Below are 7,893 nucleotides of genomic sequence, written 5' to 3'. Positions count from 1 at the left end.
TGGTGGGAATATAAGCTTGTCCAACTACTCTGGAAAGAGGTTTGGAGGTTTCTCAAAAAACCAAACATAGAACAACCCTATGACCCAGCAATTCCACTCCTAGGCATTTATACAATGGAACACAAAGCCACACTAAAGCCACCACCACAACCACATTCATTGCAACCTTATTCATTGTAGCCAAGATAAGGAATCAGTGGATGAATGGATCAAGAAAGATTTATTATATACACAATGGATTTTTACTCATTCATTAGAAAGAATGATATTGTACCATTCATATGGAAATGGAAAACCTTGCAAAGAAGTATATTAAGTAGCTAGGTGCCAATGGCTCACCACCATAATGCTAGCTACTCAGGAGGCTGAGATCTGAGGAGTGTGGTTCAAAGCCAGCTGGGGCAGAAAAGTCCCTGTCAGATTCTCATCTCCAATGAACCATTCAAAAACTGGAAGTAGAGCTGTGGCTTAAAGTGGTAGAGCGCTAGCCTTGAGCGAAAGAGCTCAGGCCCAAGTTCAAGCCACGGGTGACAACAACCACCACAAAAGATTTATATTCAGTGAAGTAAGCCAGACCCAGAGAATAAAAGGTGACATGGTTTCTCTCATTCGTGGTAGCTAGAATGTGTGTGCCTATAAATCTACAAGTAACTCCACTGGGTGGTGTGCAGGTGGTTCCAAATCAGTTAACTGAATTATAATAGATGCTATGCAGAGCTCTAACATAATTTTTTAGAAAGACAAAGTCCCCACAAAATCAACACCTAGAAATGGGTACCTGCCAGGGGAGGGGCAAGGGTAGACCAATGAAAGGGGTAGACAATGCAGTCGATAATTCCTTGTATGTACCCCCAAACCGGGAAATGTCAGGGAAGGGCTAACACAGATCAAGATGCATCTTATATGACACCTCCCCCTTACAACTACTTAAAGACCATTTTAAAGACATCAATGAATAATAAGGTGTTTTTTTTCCCCCAAAGATGTGTCCATGATATAGAGAAGGAAAATGGAAAAAGTCATACTTGTCAATGTCACAGTTAGTACCATGGATCACTGCCTTCTTTCTATGTCATCTAGAAGAGCTCTACTTTAGAATTTAGACCTCATTCGAGGCATGGTGCTTTAAGTTCACGATAGTGAAGCCATCTCCTAGGTGTTCTGTGTATACCTCAGAAGTTCAGTGTTTCATTCTCTGTTTAAACTCCATCCCACGCAATGGCATTGAGGATCTGTTTGGAGAGAAGAGAGGCTGTGCTCAAGCGCCCTACGACCTGCTGGTTTCTTCCCTTCCTATATGATACTAGTTATTGAGTGCTTCATTGAGAACTTGTTTTGTGGTTTCTGGGAAGAATCTTCCTTTGTTGGTAGGAATTGTTCATTTCCTATGGGTGGGGGAATGTGGGAAAGTGAGTAATTTTCCTTTTCCTTTTTTGGAAATTCTATTCAAGAAGAACATGAAAGAGAAAATGAAGAAAGAAAGGAAGGAAGGAAGGAAGGAAGGAAGGAAGGAAGAAAGAAAGAAAGAAAGAAAGAAAGAAAGAAAGAAAGAAAGAAAGAAAGAAAGAAAGAAAGAAAGAAAGAAAGAAAAAAGAAAGAAAGAAAGAAAGAAGGAAAGGAAGGAAGGGAAGGAAGGAAGAAAGACAATGACTGTACAGATTGGTCCCAGACGCTTTATCTTAGTGAAACTTTCAAGCAGATTTTATAATGATAACTTTATTTTGTAGCTCATGATTCCATTTCCTTCACAAAATCTATCACATTTAAATAAGACTACTGGTCAACTAGGTGCCAGTGACACACAGCCTGCCATTCTAACGACTCAAGTAGCTGAGATCTGAGGATCCTGGTTCAAAGCCAGCCTGGGAAGGAAAATCCATGAGACTTGTATCTCCAATTAACCACACACACACACACACACACACATACACACACACACACACACACACACACGCACATGCACATGCACGCACGCACGCACGTACGCACACATGTAGAGGTTTGATTCAAGTGGTAGACTCTAGCCATGAACACAAAACTCAGAGAGAATACCCAGTCCCTGAGTTCAATTCCCAGGTCTTGCCCTCCCCAAACAAGAAAAATGAGAGTTCACTCAACAATTGGAGTCATTATACTCCCCTTCCCTAATTCAGAAACGGTCCCAACTTGCCGTTTATTGTATTTAGACTCTAATAACCCACATTTTGTGAGTCCCAGTTAATATTGATGGTGGGGTTTGGAGCACATGGTGCTGTGAGTCAATCATATAAGAAACAATCAAATACACTATTTTTTTCCCACTGCCTGCATGAGAAATGTACTGTTCTTCAAATGAGTTGTACAAAAGCTATACGTTTGTGTGAATTAGGATTCAGTAGTCAAATGAAAGCATTTGATTATTTTTTTGTGAGGGGCGGGGAGAATGAGTTTCCATTTTGAAGTAGGCAAAGGGTCATCTGACCCCAAGCTTGTTTCTTACCATCTACCAAATAGCAGATCCTTTTGTGAAAAGGATCGAATGTAATGTTTTCTCGTTGGACTCTTTCTTGGAACTGGCATACCATTGGTAACATTACTAATAGATTCCCCCTCCCCCCCCCCCCTCAGAAAACCTTCCAACGATCTTTCAATAGCACACACCATCTTCCATTACCTAACTATACACCATAACCTTTTTATTTTTGTCTGAAAACTTCTTGCTGACAGATTTTTCTTTTTTTCCCTTTCATGGAATAACAATTTGCAGTACTTAGGATATAAATATGTTTCACCTGGTAGACCATTTTAATAGCAACCTGGATTAAATCCTGTAAGGGAAGAAAGATGTAAAAAGGAAGCTGGAAAAACACTCCATACATACCTGGTTTTATAACAGTAAAAAGAGAGGTTTGCAGGAAGGTTTGAGTCATTTAATAAAGTTGTGTTAATGAAGCCCATTCCCCCCCTCCCCCCAAAGTGTGTTCTCAAAGTTTTAGATTTGGTCTATTTCTGAAATTCCCAGAAATATTCAATGCAGAGACTTTGTTCATTTCTCTGAAGCTTTTGAGACCCAGTGATTTTTTTTAACTTTTTTTTTAACATGTGGGACTTGGTAGAAATATAGCTATGTGCCACTTGGAAAATAGAGGTATTTATTTAGTCCAATTTTTCTATAAACTTACTTGGGAATCTTATATCGAGTTCCACTAGGTTGGAGCAATTGCAGTTTCTTTGGAAGATTTTTTTTTGGGTGATATGTATGTCTGGTTTGAAGAGTAAACAATGATTACAACTTTCAATTAATTGTCAAAATGAATTATACACTGTTAGGAATTAATGCAAGCATTCCTGAAAAAGTTCTAGGATCTTTTGTAAAGTCGTTCTATTTTTTCTTTCCTCTTCCTTCCTTCCTTCCTTCCCTCTTTTTTCTTTCTTTTTTTCTCTCTCCCTCCCTCTCTCCCTTCTTTCCTTCCTTCATTCCTTCCTTCCCTCCCTTCCCTCCCTCCCTCCTTTCTTCTTGATGTATTGGAGGTAGACCTCAGTGCCTTGTATTTAACAGACTAGTGCTGTACCACTTGAGCCACACCTCCAGCGTTAGATTCTTTTTCTTATGAAGGAGGGGGAAAATGTAATATTCCTTTGTAGCTCAAGTAAGTGAGTAGGCTTAATTTTTGGTCCCAAACAGATAAATCTCAAACCACTCTTTGTTCATCTCAATAATAGAGCGCAACTCAGGATTTGACAGTGAGTTATGAAGTTGAAATGCAACCAAGGGTTGTCAGACTCGCTGTAATCCTAGCTATTTAGGAGTTTGAGATCTGAGGAGTCCAGTTCCAAGCAAGTGACTTTTAGCTCCAATTAATGCGCAAAAAGCCAGAAGTGGAGATGTCATTCAAAGTGGTAGAATGCCAGCCTTGAGTCAAAAAGCTAAGGGACAAGGCCCAGGCCCTGAATTCAACCCACAGTAATGGCACATGGGTGTGTGTGCACACACTCACACACACACACACTCTCTCTCTCACACACACACACGCACTGAAAATTAAAATAAAAATATACATATTTGAGTGAGTGGCATTAATTTCTCATTTGAGAGAGATCATAGCGATAATAAGGATTTCCTATGGAATTTCAGACTGTAAATGCTAGGCAAACCCATTCTCAGTTTCCCAGACCTGAATTTCTACCATCCATGCTCTCCGTTCAGACCATGGCTGTGAGAATGTCCCATTTATCACGCTTTGATGATAGTCATTTTCCTCCTGACATTAGTTCTCTAGTTCTTTTCCTACTCCCCACATCCAATCTTTTGATTTATTCATTTTTTGTTGAAAAGGTGGGAAAAGTTCACTGTTGGTAGTTTATCACAAATGCAGATCCAAGTAACTAAAAGACATGGAAAACAAACAAACATGAAAACTTACTTTTGCTGTTATAACAATGAGCTAAATCAGATTTTGCTGATACGGGAAGATGAACAATGTAATCACTAGACAGGCACCAATGGCTCCCGCCTGTCATCTTAGCCATTCAGAAGGCTAAGATCTGAGGATCACAGTTCAAAGCCAGCCCGGGCAGGAAAGTCTGAGACTCTTCAAGTAGCCACCAGAAGCCCAGAAGTGGTGCTGTGGCTCAAGTGGTAGAGTGCTAGCCTTGAGCTGAAGAGCTGAGGGACAGCAAGAACCTAGGCCCCCAGTTCAAGCCCCACAACCGACACACACCCAAAAATGCAAACACTAGTCACTTAACAAGGGAGATGGTATATGAGGGACCAGGTTCTTGCATAATTCCTTCATTGTGTGCATGTCATAGAATATGTTTATTCAAAATGAAGCAACTATGATGTCTATAAGGAGACCACCCTTATAAATGCACTGTTTTGTTTTCAAACACATCGATTTTATTAGGATTATGAGCACACGCATTGTAAGAATAGGCACTACTTAGAGTTAAACCTAAAGATCATATTGTCTAGTTCTGATTCAGTGTCATTTGCTAGTACTCTCAGTGCTCTCAAATTAATGTACAGTACAGACCCAACTCTTAGTAATGAAAGCATTGTACATGTTGTTTGGCAATTATTTCTATTTTTCCTATGATTCTTGTACCTAGTACTTGTGATGTGACGGTATTTTCCTTTAGTTTATCCCCCCATTTTCCTCTGATTCTGTGCCCTGCTCCTTGCTTTCCTCTTATGTGCATATGTATATACCCTATGTAGGGTCAAGAACATAGGCTCACCTATAAGCAATGCAACAAATTAACAAGAGGTCCTTTGTTTCTTGAGTCCCGTTTACTTTGTCATAGCTCATTTGTGCCCAAACCCTATCTTAAGCCCTAGCTTCAGATCAACAACTGTGTTAAGAAAATCATTGGAGCCGGATACCAGTTGGCTCACACCTGTCATCCTAGCCACTCAGGAGGCGGAGATCTGAGGATCACAGTTCAAAGCCAGCCCGGGCAGGAAAGTCCAAGAGACTCATCTCCAATAAACCAACAGAAAACTGGAAGTAGTGCTGTGGCTCACATGGTAGAATGCTAGCCTTGAGCTGAGCACCCAGGCCCAGAGTTCAAGTCCCATGACCAACAAGATAAGAAAGAAAGAAAGAAAGAAAGAAAGAAAGAAAGAAAGAAAGAAAGAAAGAAAGAAAGAAAGAAAGAAAGAAAGAGAAGGAAGGAAGGAAAAGGAAAGGAAGGAAGGAAGGAAGAAGGAAGGAAGGAAGAAAGGGAAAGGAAGGAAAGAAAGAAAGAAAGAAAGAAAAGAGGAAGAAAGGGAAAGGAAGGAAAGAAAGAAAGAAAGAAAGAAAAGAAAGAAAGAAAGAAAGAAAATCATTGGGCTGTCATCTGCACACACAGTTAAGACCAACTCCAGCGTTGGACTTCTTAATCTCTGAAAAAATACCTCAGCACCGGGAACTGCATAATGGGTTTGCTATCCAGCATTTTGTGTGACCCACCAGTATAGATTTACACCCAGAAGTGAACCAATGAGTTTTGTATTCCAAAAACACGCCCCACTGAAAGGGATCTATGCCCGTAAAGGCCACACTAGGTTCAGTATGGATTTGAGTTCTGTGTATGGATTTGTTTTTGTCTCTAAAAGACAGCATCCTGTCATGCAGGTAGGGGGCATGTAGGTGGGGTTTTAGGGTACCCTTAAAGTTTTGCAGAGACTCAGCTTGGGGGCTCAGTTCTTAACATCCCAATAGTTTCCTTCAAGCAATCCACTGGCTAAAATAATCACATTTTGCTGGGTACCTGTGGCTTACACCTGTAATCCCAGCTATTCAGGAGGCTGAGATCAGAGGATCGAATTTCAAGGCCAACTGAGATGGGAAAGTCCCTGAGACTCTTATCTCCTATTAACCACCAAAACCCCAGAAGTAGAACTGTGGCTCAAGGGATAGAGCACCAGCCTTGAGCAAAATCTCAGGAACAGCGTCCAGGCTCTGAGTTCAAGCCCCAGTACCTACAATAAAAACAAACACACAAAAAAGAATCACCTTTTGAGTAAAATCTGAGATATTCTAATACCAATACCAAGAACACAAATGTCCTCATTCTGCTTAAATTTTTTTTTAAATGGCAACCTGTGTCTTCAACATAAAATTATTCCCAACGAACAACAAGATTGAAACGTCTTGTCCTTCTCCTCTATTTTTTTTTTTAATGAAAATCCAACAACAACAACAACCACAAACAACAACACCGCAAACCTATTCTGTGGACTCACCACAGACACAGATTCTAAATACATTAAAATAGTTTATCCCATTATTTGTTGTAACCAATGGACCACAATATTAAAAATTCAATCATGAAGCAGCTGACAAGTGCAGTTGCCTAATTTTATTTAAGAGTTTTTTTTCCCCTCTTCCTTTTTCCATTTTTTCCATCCTGTTAACGCTGCTGCCTGTGCCCAGACAGTAATGGGCCCCTTGTATGACTAGGATGGTTATGATCATGTAAATTTATTGGTGCTTAGAAGAAGCGAGCTATTAAAACATTACAACAGCCATTACAGCTGAGTTCGTGTTGGCTTACACTCCCGATGAACATATGCTTGTGAGTGAATGTCTAAACTCTTATTTATGGATTTAATTTAATATGCGGAAAGAATTCAAAATTAAATTTTGTGTCTGCCTCCAGAGAGTGTCAGTGTATAATAACATGGTAATTTTTACACATCTTTATGAGAAATGGGAAAATTAATTCTTTCTGACAAGTTGTAATTATTCGACTTGGAACAGTTACAGCTGAGCAGTTTGTATGCTTGTTGTCTGCTGTTTCTCTCTGTGAAGGGGAAAACTCAGGAATGGAGATATATTTTACATTGGAGAGTTTCTAATAGCTTCTGACATTTTAGCCTTGTATATTATCAGGATGCTTTTTAAGAAGTCGAGGTATAATCTATGATGTTACCCAGGAGACACAGGGTTGAATAGCTAGAATATCCTATTGGGGGCTGTTGTTGAAAGAGGAAGATTTCTCCATACCCCTGCTCAAGTCCGACATAATAGTCAAAATTGGCCTGACAAATTTTTATAACCCTTAAAAAAGTATTCCTGCGATTATCTTCTGGCAGAACAGAAAGTCATTTACAAAAAAAAATTGTATGCCTCTATTTTTGAAGATGAAATATGTTTGAAAGATAGCCAGAACCTGATGGCTCACGCCTGTCATCCTAGCTACTTGAGGAGGCTGAGATCTGAGGATCAAGGTTCAAAGCCAGCCCGGGCAGGAAAGTCCATGAGACTCTTATCTTCAATGAATCAACAAAAAGCCAAAAGTGGAGCTATGGTTCAAGTGGTAGAGCACTAGCCTTGAGCAGCAAATAAATAAATAAATAAGAGTCATCACCCAAGCCCTGAGTTGAAGTTCCAGGACTGGAACTTATATATATATGTTACATAT

This window comes from Dipodomys spectabilis, unplaced genomic scaffold (assembly GCF_019054845.1).
Source record: "Dipodomys spectabilis isolate Male_0828 unplaced genomic scaffold, ASM1905484v1 ptg000252l, whole genome shotgun sequence".
Classification (NCBI taxonomy): Eukaryota; Metazoa; Chordata; class Mammalia; order Rodentia; family Heteromyidae; genus Dipodomys; species Dipodomys spectabilis.
The sequence above is the reverse complement of the archived record's forward strand: the minus strand, read 5'-3'. Positions refer to the sequence as shown.